This window comes from Pezoporus wallicus, unplaced genomic scaffold (genome assembly GCF_028554395.1).
Source record: "Pezoporus wallicus isolate ANWC-B61680 ecotype Strahan unplaced genomic scaffold, APGP_CSIRO_Pwel_v1 scaffold_11491, whole genome shotgun sequence".
In the NCBI taxonomy this organism is placed as follows: Eukaryota; Metazoa; Chordata; class Aves; order Psittaciformes; family Psittacidae; genus Pezoporus; species Pezoporus wallicus.
The window spans coordinates 1,464,529-1,485,987 of NW_026642649.1; the positions used below are offsets into that span (position 1 = coordinate 1,464,529).

Here is a 21,459-nt window from a genome sequence, read left to right on the forward strand (position 1 = left end):
AAAGTATTCCTGTCTGTGTAGTACTGAAACATGTTAATATAAACCAACTGACTTGGAACTGGAAAGTACATGTCTGAAAGCCTTGAAGAGGACTTACCCATGCCATCAGGTTTGGCTGTCCCATTAAAAACACTACTGCAATATAATGAGAAATAAAAACATTATCTTCTTGTGGTTTAACTATCAATGTTATGATGTATATAGCTCACTAAAAATCGAAATAGTATGGCATTAATGCACAAACTGCCATGGTAGCTGCTGCCCGTGTGTTTTCAAGAGATGTTAGACTGTGATACGTTTACGCTGGGTTTACTGTCAGCACCTCAGGTAGGTCACAGCCAAACACATCAACCACTGACAGTACCACTGGAGCTCCCTGGGGTTTGCAGGATTACTGCTTTGCTCATGCTTTGCATGGTTTGAGCTATGGTTTTCCTCTGTAACCATTCTCCCATCGCAAGGTAGAGGCAGGCTGCTCTCTACTAATTCACTGCTGATCTTGGGCACTTGAGGCTCTCTCCTCCTAAACCACCCGGTAACGGCGATCCCTCAACATCTGACCAGATCTAACACATAAACTCTCTCGATGGATTTTATTACGGGATGTTTTCATTTCCCCCTGTGCTCAGTGTGCTGCAGCATTTCACCTTTCCAGGGGAGGGGGGAAAGAGGAGCGCAGTGTAATGTGCTTTGATTTAAATTATTACCCTGGTGCAGGGTTTCTCCAGGATGCTATTTTCCCTGCCTGTTCTGACTGCTGAGCTCCATCGCTACGGCTCAATTATTAAAGGGAGTCTAAATACAGTGGCATGCAAAGCTGTCTACAAAGAAAAATCATTCAAACACAGCAAGAGGCATGGCCTGGGCAGTGAGCTTTCACTGCTATTAGATTCTTAATTCTTTCTTTTTTAATCTGTTGCTCTTTTCCCTCTACCTTCCCATTTTTCCCTTCAGCAACAATAAGTAAGAGGGACCTCCGAGACCTTCTCTCTGCTACCCTAGAAACTGGGGTTGGGCTACACATGCATTGATGCAACAATGCACTTCCTTTTTAGTGAAATGCCAGCGTTCACTGACTCAAGTTTTGAGAGAATCGTGAACCTGCATGCACAGAATAGCCAAAGAAAAGAAAGAAATGCCAGCACTAGCATTTCTAGCTGTGATTTCTTTTCATGCCCTCTTCAGCGAAGCTCAAAACAAGGGCATGGTTAACCATCTGGAAACCTCAGAACTAATGTTCCCCTGCCAGGGATGTTCACAAGGCTGTGATTCACTTGATGATGATTCCTATTTAGGAAAGCATTTAGAGCTATCCTCAAATCTCTAATTAAGCACAGGTAAGCGCTCCCCTCGAGGAAGGTCTCTGTTGTTTTGAATCACTAGGTAGGAGGGGAGGTGGGAGGGAAGGTGACTAGGGGGCATCAAAGAAGGTTCAGCTTATGGGTGATGTGGGTATCCTCATTCCTGGCTACACTTTCAAAAGACAAATAAACTTTAAGAATTAATAAGGAACTTAAGGCTGGTGCAGAATAGTGATGTAAAATAATGATGTTAGTTTCTTTGTTCTGAAAGTTTCCCAAATGCCTTCAAAACAAACAATGGCAATTACAACCAGATGCAGAGCTGTGGGAAGGAGGGAGGAAAGGCAGAAGAGGAGGAAGAGACAGGAGGAAAGGTTAAAGGCTTTTTGTCCTCCAGGGTGAAGGCAGGGTGGATGCACAGTGTGCATGTGTGCCTTTCACCCCGAGGCAGAGGCCACGTTGCTGTTTCTGCCAGCAAACTGCAGGACCTTTTTCACACCAATTTCACCTGGCCAGAGGCATCTCTGGTTCGAAGGAAACATCTTCCTCCCCCTTCCCATGTACATCAACCCCACATCCATTAATATTCAGACTAAGTCTGCAGCTACAACCTCCCCATCAGGCTTCACCAGAGCTGTGAGGACTGCAGACGTGTCGAGGGACCCAGCCTGAAAATTGAAGTCTGGGGGCTATCAGCTTAGAGGTTGCACGGTGAGTGCAGGACAGAACAGGAAGGAGCGAATATGAATCCTGTGCTACTGACAGCTTTGAATCGTTTCACTCTGTTTTCGCAGTGATCTTAGGTGGCCATACACCTCTTTGACATGCTCTGTCATGCACAAGAAGGGTGTTAACTGCTAATGCCAACAGTGTGAAGCTGCTCAGGAATTTTTCTGCCAGCTTTTGCAGCAAGGCAACCTATTGACGGAGCATAGGATCCTCAGGCCCTGTTTGGCTCTGCTGCCTCTAAAGCACGCACAAACAGACAAATGGTCATATACGTCCCTTAGGAAGTTACTGTCCACGGTCAATCTGAGCGAGGCAGCTGGAATTGAACACATACATCTCCAAAGGAAAACACAGAGAAATACAGGCTCTTTGAAAGCTACTCGGGTATCACCACTCAGTCCTTATCAGGTTTTAATACCAATTCCAGCTATCCAGGCATGAAGAACAACCATTTGCTAGAACAAATTATACTTCGCATTCAAACTGGTCATTTGGGATATACAGTTGCCATCGTGAAGAATATTTGAGTTCACCAGAAAACTACCTTTGAGGTGAATTAGTATGGGGGTTTTTAACCATAAAACAAATATAAACAACAGCTGATGAATATTTTCTCTGGGGTCAATTACACATTGATGAGGCTAATTCTTGCGCAGCAATGTCTACATGGTCAATTAATAGGAAGGACCACTTAGGTCAAGGGAAGCAATTGGATAGTGAACTCAGTTTCTATAGAGCTTATATGCTTTAAGTTCAGGAGGTGACTTACATCACAGAAGCAGCAAAAGCACTGAACCTTAAAGCAGAGGAACTGAAATTCACTTCTGCTCGAGAGCACCCAAAGTAATTTGTACACCACTGCCACAAGCACCAATATGACACGGCCAGCATCTCCCCATCAGGCTGACTGTGTCTTAAAAACAGGATAAAAATATTTTACTCAATTATTCCACCTCGAAGTGGAAAAAATATGCAAAAGAGCATTACAAGGAACTGAGCATAACGTCTGTGAAGTACTGCTGATTAGTAAAAATAATAAAAGTCAGATATAAAATACAGCATCCCTTTGTTAATTACAGATTGCTCTCTCTAATTAAACCACCATAACTAATTATTGGCACTTCCTTTAAAAAGGCAGAGCTTGCCAGAGGCACTATAAATACTAATCATTCACTCCACAGATACTAATAATTGCTTTCTACCGAGGTTTTCCTCCATCTGATCAGCACACCAATGGAAACAAGGGCTGGGAATGGTGTTTGGTATGTGCTGCGAGCAGGGCGAGGGGGCTGACCTCCCCTGACCAAGGCTGCAAGGAAGGCTGGGGGCAGAGCAGAGGGATGGATGGCTGCTAATGCCATAAAGCAAAGAGACTTTTGTGCCAGTTTTCACAGCGATACGCAAAGAGCAAAACACGTTTTCAGCCTGAATGGCTTCAGTGAGATGAGGGAAAAGGGAAGTGCTCACCATGCCTCCACAAAGAGGGAGCACAGTGAAGAGCACCACGTGCCACAGCCACCGTGAGCCTGCTCCAGCTCTTGCTGCCAGCCTCTTTGGAGACACACTGAAGCTGCCTTGCATTTATAAGGCGCAGGACAGGCAGCGGAAGAAGGGGTCTCAGGACATCTCCCCTGTATTTACATAGCTAACACTACATCAACTCCATGCCTGCCGTTCAAGACCAGCCGTTAAGCACTGAATGAACCAAAAGGAGCTAATCTGCAATACTTTTTCGTGCCATAATTTAGTATGATTTGTTGGAAGTGGCCTCCTTTGACAGGCTCATTTACTGCAGAGAAGTCATGCCTTTCAGATGTTTACTGTGAGCGATAGATCCGTGCAGCAGCATCAGCCTTTGCCGATTTCATTATTGCACTGCCAGCAGAACACAGATGTATCCTTCAGGTTTTATGAAAGGATGGATGAGAGGATGAAAGAACTCACCCAGCAGCACTTTACCTGGGTATTTTATATGTGACCTCTTCTATTTCTCACACTTCCTTTGGAGACCAAGTTTGAAAACAAGAAAGCAAAGCTGGGAATCACTCACACAGGGAATAGCTGTCCTACCAAACCCATGCACACGACATGGAGCCTGATGTTCTTCTGCCCATCTCCCTGCCCACAGCCAAATTCCCAGTGCTGGTCAGGGTGGGTGTTTTGGGGGCATTTGGTGGCTTTTTGAACCGTCATGAATTCTAACAGAAAATGAGCTATTAAAGACGGACAGCTTTTTCTTTTTTCACTGTTATTTGTTGGCTCAAGTGTGATACACCTGCACAGGACCCCACTGGGGGAGCGGACAAACCTGCTCCGGTAAGAAATCCATGTTGAGTAATGCTGTATTACTCCTTTAATAATCTATATAGAATCACAGCCTCGTTGGTGTTGGAAGAGACCCTAAAGCTCATCCAGCTCCAACCCCTGCCACGGGCAGGGACACCTTCCACTGGAGCAGCTTGCTCCAAGCCCCTGTGTCCAACCTGGCCTTGAACACTGCCAGGGATGGGGCAGCCACAGCTTCTCTGGGCACCCTCAAAGGGAAGAGCTTTTGCCTAATCTCTAACCTCAGTCTCCCCTCGGGCAGGTTAAAGCCATTCCCTTTGGCCTGTCCCTACATCCCTTGTCCCAAGCCCCTCTCCAGGTTTCCTGCAGCCCCTTCAGGCACTGGAGCTGCTCTCAGGTCTCCCCTTCAGGAGCCTTCTCTTCTCCAGGCTGCCCCAGCCCAGCTCTCTCAGCCTGGCTCCAGGGCAGAGCTGCTCCAGCCCTCACAGCATCCCCATGGCCTCCTCTGGCCTCGCTCCAACAGCTCCACGTCCCTCTGGTGCTGCTGCCCCAGAGCTGGATCAGGGCTGCAGGGGGTTCTCCCCAGAGCACAGCAGAGGGGGAGAATCCCCTCCCTTGAACTGCTGCTCATGGGAAAATATGGAGAAATACAGAGAATACAGAAAATACAAATATAGAGGATACACAGAGACCCCAGAAAGGTTCATTTTTCCTTTTCAGCTTCCGATATACATACACCCCATTCCCACAATAAAGAGGAATTTCACACTGCTACGGGAGTACTGGAATACCCAAAAGAAACAGGAAAAAGCACCCCAACCAAACAACAAAACATGTCACTATTGCCCAATGCCCATGATATTCTACACTGAATGAACTACCTCGGCTGCTCATGAGGACAGTACCATACAAAACACTTGGCAACAAGGAGGTCACTGAGAGCACTTCAGGCTGAAAGCACCCCCAGTCTATAATGCGTGACCCATCTAATACACCTGGCTGTTCGCTGGTCCGAGTCACAGCAGGGGATTAAAGGTTTCTGTATAGCTCTTGGAATGAATTCATCCTGGCTGCAATATGAGGGATGAATTACATCTGGATTTTGTGTGTATTTGGTAAACTGGCACTCCAAAGCCTCTCCTTGCATTTAACGTAACTGTGGACGTTTTCAGCTTCCCAGGCTCTTTGTTTTAAAAGGAATAATAAGGTTTTAAAAGCATTCAGCACCTTTCAGCGTGAATTCTCCTTTGGCTTCCCCCTCTTTCTCATGTTTTAATAGATAACACCTATTTTAAACTATCCAGGCCAGAACGATGATCAGCAAACACATTAAACACTGACTCAGACTGAGCCTCGTGCCAAATGGCAAACAGCCCCATAGAAAGGCGCTTTTAGCTTCTTCTATTTATCTCTCTCTGCATTGAAATCTTCAGTATTAAAGAGCAATGAGATTTTGGGGACAGCTAGGTAACATGCTGGGAAAAAGGAGCAAAAAGACCATTTTATTTTCTTGGCATATCCTAGCTACAAACAGGCTGCCTACAATAGAAGAAGAACAAATGAGCAGCTTCAGAAGAAAACGGACAGCTAAAGTCTTATTAAGGGACTATTTATGTCTGGGAAAAAAGATGAAACTGATGTAAAAACAGCATCTGAAATAAAAATACGCGAGGGAAATGCAACACAGAAAATGACTTCCCAATGTTAACAGTTACCACGTCAGTCAGAGCACCTCGCTTTTTGGTGCTGTTTTACTGCGATATTCCAAGCTGTGGACAAAGTGATGTTTCATTATACTGATGGTTGCTGATTCTGTTCTTTATAGCACTACATCTACCAGCCGAGAGCTTGGACAGCTCAGGTGAGGACTTGGAGCCAATAAAACAAAATGAGCTTTTTCCCAAGACATCTTTTGCAGTGAGAAGGAACTGCCCTGTACCTGCCAGCCATGGGTACATGGGTGACCTTCCCACCACTTCAGTCCCTTCCTTCAGACTCCTTTAGACTACTTCTGTCTTCACTGGTTGCTGCTTGGTCTCACATGCAGGTCTGGGCTGACTTGCAGGGTTCAGAGCTTACCAGGGCATTACTTGCCTTATGGAAATGGGGTTTATCACCACTGGCTCATCTGATGCTTCTTTTTTACAGTAGCCTGCATGCCTTTTTGTGGGACCCCTCCTCACCATGTGTGTTCTCACTTCAGTCAGCTCAGTTGATGGAGACTGCTGCAAACCTACAGCTGCTTTTCGTACCATATCCTTTGCTGTCCCTGAAACCATGGCTTTTCCAAACCCCCAGCATCCCTCTGCAACCGGGATTGTTGCCTTAAACCAGTGAGCTTTAGCAACCCTGCCAGCCCCAAAGCCTCCCGCACAACTCCAAGTGCCACAGTCACGACGGTCCCATAAATTCTATATGGCTCTTTATCAACCCATATTTTCATCAGTGCCTAGAAACATCCCTGTACTCTGTTCAGCCGAGAAGGATCTGAACAACTGGTCTTTTTCTTCCTCTGTCAGAGAGATTTGGGGTTTTATATGCTGAGTTTAGTCCCATTGGTACCCATCAATGAACAGTACTCTTGCCTTTCAGCTGTGATAATCTCTAATTAATCCAAACTACCCTGTGGTTTTATCATCTGTCTGCACATGCCCACTTGCCTCAAGGTGATTCTCTTGGCCATTACAAGCATCTGATAGCCCAAGCTCTTCCACGTTAGCTCCAGGGAGTGCCTGGTTTACCCATCAGTCCCGCTCCCCCATCTCCCAAGGTCTCACCCACCAGCCCACAGCACTACACCTCCTGTACCCCATGGTGAAGCACAGCACGGCTCCACTTGACGTCTCTCAAACTTCAGAGAGAAAAGGCTTCCTAAGGTTTCTAAACTGCAGTCACACTACATCCAGACAGCTTCCCAGAGCCTCCTTCAAACTGTGAGATCCTCGTACTGAGCTCCGTATACGCTGTCCTCACCTCCCCAGCTGTAAATGTGTTTTTTTGGGAATCTGTCATGCTCTCAACACTTTGCCAGTCTCCAGACTGGCAGATGCTGATGCTCACAGATTAGCACAAAAAGAGCAGGGACCTGGAGGCTGCAAGGCAGTTCTTGGGTTTCATCCTAACACACTGCGTACCTCTCACTGGGAAAATACATCACAAGGAGAGGGGAAAAATGCATTCTTCCTTGCTTAGCATATGCTACTCAAACAACATAAATAGATAGCATCCCCCATGCTGCACAGCGCACGAACGTGACTCAGGGAGCCAAATGTCTAAAGCAAATGCCAGTGAAGGCGCACATCACTGAGCTGAAGGGATGCTGCTGGCTGGAGCATCAAACCAGGCAGGGCCCTTTCCTTCACACTCAGCACAGCCCTTGAACGCTGCCTTCCCAGGATGAAATCCTGAGCCTGGGTGGGCACCGAGAGGGAAGGGAGCTGCTGGGGCTGGGGAGGGAGGGGAGGCCTCGCAGTGCCTCTGAGCACTGCTGGTGACATTAAAGGGCCATCAGCAGCTCGCCAGCAGAAACCTGCATTTATTACAGCATAGCAAATCTTCAGAGATGAGCTCCTTTCATTTAGGTCTGCAGCTGCTTCTGACATCTCCCAGCTGAAAAGGGCTGAGCGTCCTCACCATATTAAAAACTCAGCTTCTTTTCCTCTGGAAGCTGTGGAGGGGAAGAGCAATAAAAAAAAAATGAGAGAAAATAAATAGCCTGCTGTGTCCTGCCTGTTTACTCGCAGGCAGAGGAGGACTGCATCAAATATAACGCAACAGAAAAACTGGAGCCCAGGTATTTGTTTCTAGAATCCATGCTCTCACCGAGTGCATATAAACCTTATGAAACTGAGTACGTGGCTCTGTTTTTTAGGTAATGCTGTGAGTCATCGGGTAATGGTCAGTGTCCCCCGTTTGGAGCTCATTATGGGGCAAGACTCATTACAAATAAATCCTTTCATCAGAAGAATTTCAATTCCCACTGCTTGTTCCAGGTGCCGAAATAGCCGGGCTCTAATTAACTAATGATGCTGGCCAAACTGCAAAACCAATTTGTTTACCAGATGATGACACCATGCATACATGCAGCATCCTCTGGCAGCAAACTGGGCAGGATAAATGAGAGATCATGGCTTTAAAAGCTCGTTTTCCAGAGGCACAGGTCAGAGATGGCAGGGAGACCACATTTGTCATATAGCCAGCTGGTAAATGAGACTGCACCGTACAGCAGCCTAGATGTACACACAAAGTATGTATTAATGGATCAAAAGATGACTCTTGTCTCTGTATCACGTCACTCTGCTCTCACGGCTGTGGGGTTGCTGTTTGGCTCTGCAAGCGCCTCGTTCATCAACACTTGTTGCATTTACCACCTTAATGCCACAGCAAGATGAAACCCAGGAAAACAACACCACTGGATCAGACAGAAGCATTAATATCTCTCGACCAGACACAAATTGCCCAAGGGGTCTGCCTGATGCCTCCAAGCAGAGGAATGCTTTGACTGAAACTAGGCAAGGCATGTGTCTAAAGAAATGTTTGATGCTGGATTATACGGTCTAACAAAATAATGCCGTGAAAACTAAACTAGAGAGCCTCCTTTTTTAAACAGATATAAATCCAAATGTATGGTACCTAAATAGACACCTACAGAAAAGCTTAAGCAGAGTGGAAGATACTTTCAGCTATAATGTAGAAAAGGAGCTCCGTGATCTACAAGCGATGATGCTAAAACGTGCCAGTCGACACCGAGTAACAGCTGCTCTTATGATGTAAAAAAAGAATTCATTAAAATGAGTATTTCAGCTATGGCAGAAAAGACCAAATGGAAGAGGGAAACCAGCGCTGTGTGCTACTGCCGTAACACAGGAGAATACAGAAAATACATTCCGCACCAAAAAGCCAGTAAAATAGGATGTTAAGTGAATCCTTAGAATTCTGTGCCTTGAGAAAGTCAAGAGCATTCTTGTTCCCAGTTCAGACTGAAAACAACGCTTAGGCTTTTCTCTCTGATGTAAACGTGGAGCTCTCCCCCCCAAATCTGGTATCTGTGTTAACAAAGGCAAAAAGACCAGAGCGAACCTGAAGAACCACATTGCTGTCTGCTTTGCTTTCCCAGTGGAGGGGTATGTTATTATGCTCCTTGCTTCACCTGACGTGTATGGGGGACTCCAGACAGGCACCGTGTCCCCAGTCCCTGGTAGGGGACAGGGAGAAGGCTGGGAGAAAGCAGTGAGGATGAATAGCAGGTTATGAAAAGCACTGCAGTTGCACTCCCTTTCACAACCCTGTTGTCTCTGCTCTGGCAATGAACTCCTTGTAAGGACATTTGTGGATGAAGAGAAAGAGCATCTTTGATGTTACCCTCTCCTTCAATGCAGGAAAATCATGGTGTGTAGGTCCCAGGCAGGGCAGATCCTGACATCTGCATCTTAAAAGGCCCTTTCCTTCTGAAGGACGGTTCAAAATGCATTCATATATGAAAATACAGGCATATATATATGTGTGTGTGTATATACATATATATAGGGTTGGGAGGGAGGTATGACAGGAAGTGAAACGTGCCAGAATCTTCCTCACCCAGCTCTCACCAAAGGAAACAAGACTCTTGGTTCAAAGAGGAGGCTGCACTGACGCATCTCTCCAAAGCTACATTGCAGATCCAGGTGGGTTTGCAGCGAAGCAACAGAAGGCTTGGTTATCGTGGGGCAGCTTCATGTGCTGCTGTTTACAAGTTGCTATGTTGCTCAAAGAAGAAAGGGCTTTTTAATGATTTTTTTTTTTTTATGAAACCATCACATTTTGCAACTGCAGCTTTTTCCCCTCTCTAATTAATTGAAAGAGAAAATCAGACAGGAAAAATCTTTTCTCCAGACTAAAATGAACTTTTTTCCCCCCATGTTTTTGTAAAACCCTACATGGTTTGAGTTTCCTTCTTTTTTTACTTTCCTATCTCCAGAAGAGGAAACCTACATTTATCCATCTTTGCTGGTATTTTAGGCCCTGGAATGCCAAGAGAACATTAGCAGTTGATTATTCTGGCTCTCTTGTTTGTTTAAAATTCTTCATTACTTGCCTATTACACAACAGCTGAAATGTTAGGACCAGATTAAACACAGTTTTTCTTGTTAAAACAATGAATACATGCATTTTTATTGCCAAAGTCTTTGGCCACTGAAGTACAGCACATTCACAGCTGCCATTTCTCCTCTCCTACCACACAGTGATTTTCAGTATCATTTATCATGTCAAAGTACTATCCTTAATATTTATGAATTATTTGACTGAAACAAGAGTTTTTCATGATATGCATTTTCTGATTTAACCCCATGCCATGGTTTAAGTCCAGTCAGTAACTTAGAACCACGTAGTCACTGTCTCACTCCCCCCCCTTCCTTCCCCCAGCTCCCGGAAGGATGGGCGGGAGAATCTAAAGAATATAACTCCCACGGGTTGAGATAAGAGCAGCCCAGTAACTAAGGTATAACACAAACCACTGCTGCTGCCACCAATGATAATAATGATAAGGGAAATAACAAGGGGAGAGAATACAACCGCTCACCACCCACCGACCGATACCCAGCCCGACCGAGCAGTGATCTAACCCTTCCAAGTAACCCCCCAGTTTCTATAGTGGGCATGATGTGCTGTGGTATGGAATACCTCTTTGGTCAGTTTGGGTCAGGTCCTGTCTCTGCTTCCTCCCGGCTTCCCCTCCTCCCTGGCAGAGCATGAGGCTCACAAAGTCCTTGGTCAGACTAAACATTACTGAGCAGCAACTAAAACATCGGTGTTATCAGCGCTGTTCCCAGGCTGAGATTCAAAACCACAGCACTGCACCAGCTACTGAGAAGGAGAAATGCTGAACCCAGGACACCCCAGAACTCCTACTGCTATAGATAATGTCTGTGTGCTGCAGTGCTCAGCTGAAAGCGCTCAATAGAGCTTTTGTTGAGAGGATTTGGCACCGGGTTTAAGTCATTTTATAACACACCGCTCTTGTAAATGTGAACCCAGTTCCCCTCCTGCTCCACGGAGCAGCACAGCCACCCTCTCCCGAACAGAAGAGGCTCTGCTTGGACATTTGGAAGCGTCTTGCTCGTTTGCACCACCACAGAGAATCAAAGCCTCGGTCCTCCTACTTCTTTTCTCATTTCAGGGGCAGATCAAAACCATTCACAGTTCCTAAACAGATGGCATCATTTTAAGTTGTGACCGCGTTACCCGCGTGTGTCCCGTTTACTGCACGGATTATTCGACACAAGGGCTTGCTGCTGTCCTTGTGCCTTTGTTCTACTCCTTGGAGCTTCCATAAATGTGTCTCTTCCGGAGCAGTGTGGGCTGTCTGTTGCATCTATGTCAGCGGAATGTGTGAAGCCCTGCCACGTTTTAATGGTCTAAATAGGAAGGAAAGGCAAAGCAAATACAGTAATAAATGAGGACACGCTCTCCCCCTGTTGCTATTGCCAAGGTACTTCTCTCTTTTAAGCTAGGAGTGCCTGCTAGAAAGGTGATCTGACGGGTGGAGGGGTTAAAAGGATGAATGATTATTGTTTTAAAGCACCTATCCTGCCAGGTTTGCCAAGCAGATGTGTTCACACCATGAGATCCCTACCTACCCCTCCCAGACTACCTGACTGGAGTTCCCATCAAGGCATCACCATGAACCACAGCACCTGAGTGGTCACAGCCTCCAGCAGCTAAACTGAAGGGATGTAGTTCATCCAAACTAATACACTTGGTGTGTATTTTTTGAGCTCTAAACATGATTTGGGCTAATTGCAAATAGCAGCTTTGCTTCAACTGCAATCTGTTTTCTGTTACTCCTTTCCTGAACATTCATGTGCATTAAGTATATTCAAGGGACTCTGTCCACTTAGCACATGTATCTGAATGAGCAGAGGAACTCCCCTGTAGGTAGAGGGCTGTTCTGCTTCCTTGGAAGTGGTCTCTCTCTGCCTGTAGGGTGACAGTCGTCAGGCTACAGGGATCTTCCGGAACCAAATTTACCTACCTATTTTATAACCCACTGACACAAAACGAAGAATAAATGCCTTAGAAACCAAAAGCTTTTTGGAGGAGTATTTTGCAACCAGAAGATAAGAGGCAGAAATTGTCAGATAAATTGTTTGAGTAGTTCAGCCAGCTCCTTTCCCTGTCTGCCCTTGAAGGAAAATGCTAAGACACTGAGGATAGATTACCTTCAACTTCATCAACTGTGCCTGAATCAGATCATCACCCCCCTAGTACTAAAGTAACCCAGGGTACTGAAATCAGTGGAGGAAAGCTGCTTTGCACCAGCTGAAAAGGCTTCTTATGCTTGCACCAATAATAGCTGTGAAAAAAACCCTTCCTTAAGCAGGTTTACTCATGGGAGAGGGAACTGGGGTGGAAGCAGTTTCTCGGCAAATCCCAAATCCTGGCCGAGGATCCAGAAGGGGATTATTCTTATGACAGCATCCCTCTTACGGGCTGTGCTGAGCTGAGCTTGTCAGAAAGGTGTTAAACCTCCCTCTGCCAAGAGCACTTTGCAATAATCAGTTTATGACAAATTCAATTTGGCAGCAAACCCCTGGCGGTCTCAAACCAACCGTGCCTCTCCCACCCCAGCCACAAGTGGATGGGCAAAGGCGGCTCAGCGCATCGCTCTGTCCTCCCCCTGCTCCATGGCCTTGAAGTTTGCTCAGGAGGAGGGGAAACGAAGCAGTGTTGTGTAACTGGTCTCCAAAACCCAGAAAGCCATTAAGGACAAGGAGGAGACTAAGAAGAAGTCAGAAGCAAAAGATGACCAGCTGCAAAGCTTCTGGCAGGAGCTGCCAGGTATAGAGTCTGTATGTGCAGGGAGCAGCCTGTGCCCTGTCATGACAAAATACCCACCTCGACTGGGAGAAAAGGTAGATGATGCTGAAGTGACAATGAGCACTCCAGTGGGTTTCATCCTGAAATGAGTCCCTGTTGCTGCCAAAGCTCTGTCAATTTGATTGCTGTCACAGGACAAGGAGAAAGCTCTCAGGAATGACACCCTATGCCATGGAAGAAGAGATCCACCAAGCCCAAGCAGTGCAGGCAGCAAGAACATCTTCCCCATCCGGCTGGGAATGGGGCTTCCAGCTGCCTCCTCCAGGGACATGCAGCGGTCCCTCTGTGCACAAAAATCACGGTGTTAGGGTGCACTGCTCTGTGTTAAGAGCTTCATAACTGTTTTTCCACTAGAAGGCATTACTGGGGCCAAGGAGAGTAGGCTGAAGAGAAGACAGATGGTATTTTCTCTCTAATTTTGGTGTCTGAGAACAGACTTCGCACAGTTTGTTCCTCAGTGAACCCTTACTTTCAGGATAAAGCACTGTTACCTGCTAGAACATGAATGGGTTTGAAACATGCAAGAAAGAAAAGCATGCAGAGAGGGAGCTTTCATCTTAAAGAGCTACCAAATTTGCATTCCTGAGGTCTGATGCTATGGTTATTAATCAGATGCTTTGGGGATATTAAAGACTCTCTGGCACTAATATCAAATGCGAACATCCTTTCTTCCTCACAATTTCCCAACAGATCTTTAAAGTCTTGGAGTTCCTTTCATTCTTAATATGCACCGTGATGATTACCTGCAAGGTCTTCTTTACACCTGGAGTTTAATATCTCCCACTACTCCAGCAGATCTCCTGTTCCTTTAGCTAGGGCTACATTTTAGATAGCTGCTACTCTAAAACCCCATTGCCCATTTATGTCAATATGTGCCCTTGGAAGAACAGAATTTGGAAGCTCAACCTGACATCTGCTGTGCCCATGCTCTAAGTTACACAACATTATCCTGTCGTAGGAATGTGCAGCCTAAGTAAAAGCCCCAAATGCAACTAAGTGAAATCTCTTGCTCCATTTGATGGGGCCAAATGACTTTGTGTTGCTGGTTCCCATCTACCTGGCTGTACTGAGAGATAGACAAGGAACACGGAGCCTTCTCTTCTCCAGTCTGAACAAGCCCAACTCCCTCAGCCTGTCTACATAGGTGAGCAGGAACTCCTGGTCGTGCTCCTCCGACTCTTCCTCACAAGCACACACACACACACACTCATTCACAGACATCAGCTTAATTCAAAGCCTCCAAAACCAAAACTCAAGCATTCCATGTGGCCACAGTGAACCAGATCAGCAGCTGGGGTTCAGAGAGAAACAGGGGTTTTTAATCGCTCCAGTGCCAGGTAGCAGGAGGTGTGTGGAACCACGCTGACAGTACCCAGCCACCTCCTCCTGCTCATTGGCGACACAGTGCCTGGCATGAACCCCTTCTCCCCTTGAAACCCTTATCTCCAGGCAGCCCCCCATCATGGGGTAGCGCTGATGAAAAGTACATTTCACATGGAAAATGTCTCTTAGCATCACCACCGCAAGCACTAATTGCCACTTCCAGCACAGCACTGAACCTATTCACACAAGGTGTAATTAACTTGTGACTCACTGCCACAGGATGCTGCAGAGGCCAAGAAGTATAAAATAAGCCTAAAAGGGACTAGACAAATTCATGAGAGAATGTCTAGCAAATAGGATGGTCGGGATGCTGCACCATTTGGGAAGCTGCTCCTAAAACCCTCGATGCTTGAAGGAGAGAGCTGCAGAAAGGAAAGAAGTTTTAGGTACTTTGTGTCCTATTTCTTTCCCAGAGCCCCTGCTGTTCCCCAGGATCCCAACCCAGATGAACATGTAGTCTGTCACCTCCTCACTCTGCATACCAAACAGCAAAATTAGGATGAACTGTGGAGCTGATGGCTCTGAAGCTGAGCAGTGCAGAGGTACCTCTCACTTTAATTAATGATGCGGAGGGGAGCACCCAGGGCACCAACATGACCAGCCCTGTGCTGCATTTGACCGTTTGTCACAAGGCGCTTTCCAGTTTCTGATCTTCTCCTGTGTGGTGAAGTGTGGAAAGGGTTTTAATTTCAAGGCAGAATTCCTCAAACTTAATTGTTATGTGAGGCTTTGTATTTAGCCTCCGGTCTCTCTCAGAACCTGAAAAATACATGTTCCCAGCTTGAAAACATTGATTTTCTTCCTCCTCAGTATTTCTTTTTCCTAAGTGAAATGAGAATCAGCAGAGATTTCCTTGTTTAACACCATAAGATCTGGCACAATATACAAGTATCACCTTGTCATGACAAATAAGCTTTACTTATTCATGGGCATTAGCAATGTCCACGCAGCCCTGGGAATAGCGTGCTGTTTCAGCTCATTACTGCACTGTCAGCAAAAAGAGAGAGCTGCAAGGGCTGAAATTCAACCCCCAGATACGTGTGTGCTGTTTGGAGCCTGCAATGAGAAGCAGTGTTATGGGTGGCTGTAAAAATGTCCTTCGGGAAGTCAAAGAGGACACAGCAATAACATGGGTGGCAGCAGACCTGGTGCTCCCCTCTGACTGCTCTGATCTTCAAGAGGTTGGATCCCTTATCTGTGAAGTGGGGGTAACCCTATTCATCGAGAATCTACAAGGAAAAACAACAGTAGCAAACCAGATAAACCCACTGCTATTGGATAACTGTCTTCTGGGGAAACTTCCTTTATCTCTCAAACAGGTTCTGGTAATTAAAATGAAGATGATGTTGGAACCAACGTGTGTTGTATATGATTATCTATTCTCCCCCACCCCATGTTTCCTCCATTCCCTTTTTTTCTTCTATGTAAAACTGGGTACTCTTGCTTCCCAACGAGATTTAACCCTGTTGGTGTTATCTGTCATCATTGATCATTAAAAATACAGGGGTTAAGGAACAGTGGATTAATGAGGATGGAATGTAATGCAATATTATGGAACCTATATTTCAGGATTTAATGTTGTATATTCCAGTTGTCAGAAGTCCTGCACTACAATCATAGAACTAACTAGGTTGGAAATGACCTTTAAGATCATTGAATCCAACCATTACTCATCGAGTCCAACCATTGTATGCTTGAAGGAGAGGAGCTGTAGAAGGCAGAGAAGGTTTTGGTACTTTGTGTCCTATTTCTTTCCCAGAGCCCCTGCTGCTCCCCAGGATCCCAACCAGATGAACATGTAGTCTGTCACCTCCTCACTCTGCCCACCAAACAGCAAAATGAGGATGAACTGTGGAGCCGATGGCTCCGAAGCTGAGCAATGCAGAGGTACCTCTCACTTTAGTTAATGACGGGGAGGGGAGCACCCAGGGTATCAACGTGATGCCAATGCTGTACTGAACAGCAAGTAATCCTAAAATCCACTTAGATTTAGCTCAGTGTACTGCAGCAGCGAAGGAAATAGCAGGATTCTATCCAGTCCCATTGAGCCACCATAGTTACGGGACATGCTCAGGAAAAAATGCTTTGCTTTGTTTTGCAGAGATCACTTTCCAAATGTTGGCATCGGTAGGTCTATACAGCAACTGTTGGGCCATTGCCTAATACTGTAAGTCAAATCATAGGTCACTGCATGCCTATTCCAAAATAGTCCTCCCTCCCTGCCAAGTCTTAAGTCCCAGAAACACTTATGGATGAGAAAACAGGAGACATGCAATCCAGTGCACGAGGCAGCGCTGAACTGACAAAGCTTCTATAAATACAAATGTATGGAAACACATGCACATGGACAGCAGGAGAGCTTTGTTACACGGACTGGGATTCACAGTGGGGAAAAAAGCATAAGAAGTCCCTCCCAAACCACAGAAAGCACTTTGAAATGCATTGTACAGGACCTTAAAGGTTGAGGCCAGGCAGATAATGTCAGTACTCTCATTCCCTGGCTGCTCAGTAACACTCAGACACAGACTGGGGAGGGAGGAAAAGCAACGCTGAGATTTCTTATGCATTCCTTAGGTGTTTATAAGGAAAATGAAAAGGAGGGGACGTTGTTCCACTGCTTGCAGGGGCTGTGGATAAGACTTCTGAAGCTACCTTGTAATGGTGTAAATACAGCCAGGGTATTCTCCCCACTCTGTTGTTATAGTTGCTAACCTTTCTCTTGAGCAACCTCTTCCTGATCGCTACATCAGTTAATAGATTCCTTAATCAAAGTCTTTATTATTTTGCAATGCTTCATCCAGGTAATATATCTCTACCCAGCACAAACTAGCCCAGAGAACCTAACGGACCAGTGCAGCAGCAGCACAGGTCTGGTTTCTAGTATTCAAACAAAAAAGAGCAAGAGGAAAATTCATACAAAAATGGGAAAGAAAAAAGAAGTAAAATGCCATAGAAAATAATAAACAGGAACGCTTGGAAACTCCAGGGCAGCAGCTGAGTCTGTGGCCCTCTCCTATGTATTACCATGTATCACATATAATGAGTCAATGCCTGGGGCAAACTGTCTGATTGTCCTGATCTTTGTGGCAGCCCTGATAACAAGTGCAAGGAAAGAGGATGTTTTAACCATGGATACAGCAGTGGCCCCTCAGCTCCAGACAGTGACATGAGACGAGCCACAAGGGAAGTTGCTTTGTAATCTTAGCTGTGACAACTGAGAACCTAGAGCTGAAGCAGTACTTGACTGGGATCTGGATCAGCCTTAGATTACACCAACTGTATGCAGCAAGCACAGTTCTATTCATGCCTGGCTATTACGAGTCCCTGCCTCCCTACCTTTTTCCCTTAGAGAAAGAAAATCAGAAAGCATTTCTGCTCCAGCACTGCCTGGAGGATTTCTGGCAACATGATCTTATTTATTACCCATCACTTCTATGCAAACATTTCCTACTGTGTCAGACCAGTCATTTATTATATCATTTTTCTCTGAGATCTCAACATCATCCATCACCAGCAGTCACCTACCCTGCTCCTTCCCTGGGCCTTTGCTCTGCTTAGGGCTCCACCAGGGAGCCTGGGAGCTGTTTTTCACCGTTTCATCACTCTTCCATTACCACCTGACCTACCTGGGGCTGCCAATGTGTTGGGAAGGGTTCAATGGAGCACCTTCTCTATCAACATCCTCTTAATGTAGCAGATGTCAACCTGCCTGCTTTCACCTAAACTCTCTTCCTCACTGCAGGGAAGGGGTGGGAATTGAAGCAAAAGTGCAGTTGCCATTGTAGCAGTAAGGGAGAGATGGCTGAACTCACCAGAAAAGTAACAAGGGAAATTAGACAGATCTAAGACAGATCTAGATTCAAGACAAATACATCTAAATGTAATCACTTACAGTAAGAACACATTACTGTTACCCTAGTTAGCCAGTGAAGTTTGTCAATAACAAGTGAGATGAGACCAAGGGATACCTTGCTTGCATGTCCAGTTACCACCAGCTTTACCAGGAGTGGTGTCAGGATCCATGCTAACACGGTCAGTTTTATGAGTCACTAGCTTTATGCTTTTATATGTTAAATAAATCATATACTGAAATGCATACACATACGCATAGGTAAACGTTTGTAATAGTTGAAGCAGCAAAAAGGGATTGCCCTCCTCACTAGCTAGGCATGTACATCATTAGAGTATATTCTTCTATTTCCTTAACACCAAATTAGAGTAGCTCTGACCAGGTAACATGTTTACAGTAACGGTGGTGATTCCAATCCTGCTCGGAATTGTAACTGGATTTTCTCACTGTATGTTGCAGTGACATGGCAAGCTAAACGCCCAAGAAATTACTGGAATGATGGGAGGGTAAGTTATAAGTACAATGTACTGCATAATGTAATATGGGAACCCCTAAAACCATAATGCCAGTTTCTCATGAAATGATATATAATTGTATTTTTAATAATAATAATAATAATAGTGTAGATACAGCAATAATTGCACGACCTGCTTGGATATGAAAGGTCAACTGTAACACTTATTAGGATATGCCCTCTAACTGCTATCCAAGTTCACTGATTCATATACAAAGGGGGAGAAACATGTTGCTCTTCTCAAGCTTCTGTAACACTGTGAGCATTTTCTCACAATGGCTAAAAGAATAAATAGCCATTTTTATTAATGTGCTGTCCTGTCCCAGCGCCACTGGAGATCAACATGCTCATTTATACAAGAACCTTTGCAAGGCAACAGTATTGCCTCTCGAGGGACGCAGATGGCAGCACCTCCTGCGAGGGACTCTCAGCTGCTGAGTTTAGTGGCAGTGAAATCCACTTTCCTCTTGTATTTAAAAACTAGCACCAAATGTACAAATGGCTTCTCTGTGGGCTCTTTAGAGAGGCACTTTCAGCGTCACACGTAAATGTCTTTCGGTGACAGATGGCCATGCATTTTCCCTGCACCTTGGCATGTGCAACCTTCAGCAAAACATCAGCGCTGGCCCATGCCTGGGCGCAAGCTGCAGCTCGGGCATGGCTGAAGCACTGGTGTGAGCTGCAAAATCTGCTTCATCTAGCAACATAGGAGGGTGGGTGGTGGAAAGCCAAGAGGGAGCTGGATAAAGGTTTGGCTGGGAGCACGAGTCAGGGCATGACGAGCTGGATGGGATTAGCATAGTTTACATAGTGTACTCATTGCCAACCAACCACATCAACTCCCCAGTGCGGAGCTGGCTCTAGAGAGGCCATGAGCAGCAGGACTGCAATAGGGTTCCAGCAGCACAGTGTCCTCAGGCAGAGGTATCAGCCCAGGAAGGATTTCACAACACCCAAAATGTTTCAGTTCCTGCAGTAAAGAGCGAGCCTCCGAGTGCACTTTGAGGCATGACCCCATATGTGACTGTCACGCCTAGCACTGAGAAAATGCATTTTCTCCTTCTATTATCTGACTGTGTTCAAATATTAATGACCTCAACCAAAAGCCTCTTCTGGAAGAAATTTAGACCTAGACTATGCCTGGAGACAAGTGACATGGGTGAAGCTGGACCTTTCCCATAGAATCATAGAATCCCAGCCTGGTTTGTGTTGGAAGGGACCATAAAGCTCATCCAGTTCCAACTCCTGCCACGGGCAGGGACCCCTTCCACTAGAGCAGCTTGCTCCAAGCCCCTGTGTCCAAGCTGGGCTTGAACACTGCCAGGGATGGGGCAGCCACAGCTTCTCTGGGCACCCTGTGCCAGCGCCTCAGCACCCTCACAAGGAAAAAGGCAACAGAAAGGGAACAGAAAGGCAGAAAAGGATGTGAGAGACCCTAAGATGTTGTCCCTGAGCATTCAGATCAGATACTTTCAGAGCACAGCAACAGCACTACTACCCCTCCCCACAAGAGCAGTCAGCGCATTTGATGTCTTTTCCTCTATCTCTCCCGTGCTTGTTATTAAACCACGTCATCGCCATCTAATCCCCACTGGAACTGAAAGTAACTTTGCACAGGAGCATTCCAAAATGAGAGAACGCCGGCTGAAATGAGCGCGAACCCAAAGCGCCAAGAAGCTACGGCCAACAGACAAGCAAATGCAACCTGGATCTGCTCATCTCACGGTGCTGACACTTGGCTTTCAGCGTTTGCTTGTGTGCGTGTGTCTCCCTCCTCTAAGAGCAGCTCCGCAAGGTGCCAGCCAGAGACCTCCTCCTTACCCCATCCGCACAGCAGCAGTCCCATCCAGGAGCCGCCTGCGTTCCCCTCCGGAGGAGTCACGGCTCCCTCCTTCCCAGGCACCCTCCACCCTGCTCCATGTCCCGCAGACAGCCCAGGGCATCGCGGCCCTTCCTGATATAATGGGAATGCCGGTGCCAGCGCCGGCATTGGAGCAGGCGGGATTCCAGCACCGTGGCTGCCGGCACCTGTCACAGGGCACCAGCCGGGACAACCAGCTGCACGGCTAATATTAGCCACCCGCATCCAGGGACGCACAGTGGGAATGGGGAGTGGGATCCAGGCGCAGAGCAGCTTACAGGGCAGTAATTGTGCAGCTTGGACTTAAGTAAAAAGGAAAGCAGAAATAGGAATGAGTAAGAGTGAATAAGGCTGAGAGAGCTGGGCTTGTTCAGCCTGGAGAAGAGAAAGCTTCCGGGAGACCTTGTAACAGTCTTCCAGTACCTAAAGAGGAGCTACAACAATCTGGAGAGGGATTTTTTACAGCTGTAGCAACAAGACAAGGCTTTAAACTGACAGAGAGGAGATTTAGGTTAGATATAAAGAAGCAGCTCTTCCCTGTGAGGGTGCTGAGGCGCTGGCCCAGGGTACCCAGAGAAGCTGCGGCTGCCCCATCCCTGGCAGTGTTCAAGGCCAGGTTGGACAGAGGGGCTTGGAGCAAGCTGCTCTACTGGAAGGTGTCCCTGCCTGTGGCAGGACC

At 46.3% G+C, this 21,459-nt stretch overlaps 1 protein-coding gene across 1 annotated transcript in view; it reads right to left on the minus strand.

Annotated features, from left to right (window-relative positions):
- ARPP21 (cAMP regulated phosphoprotein 21) overlaps positions 1-20,869 on the minus strand; it is a 184,215-nt gene extending 163,346 nt beyond the window's left edge. The window contains exon 1 of the mRNA XM_057431659.1: positions 20,741-20,869. The gene's annotated coding sequence lies outside the window, so the exon portion shown is untranslated. The remainder of the gene's footprint in view (positions 1-20,740) is intronic.
- Positions 20,870-21,459: the final 590 nt, after the last annotated feature.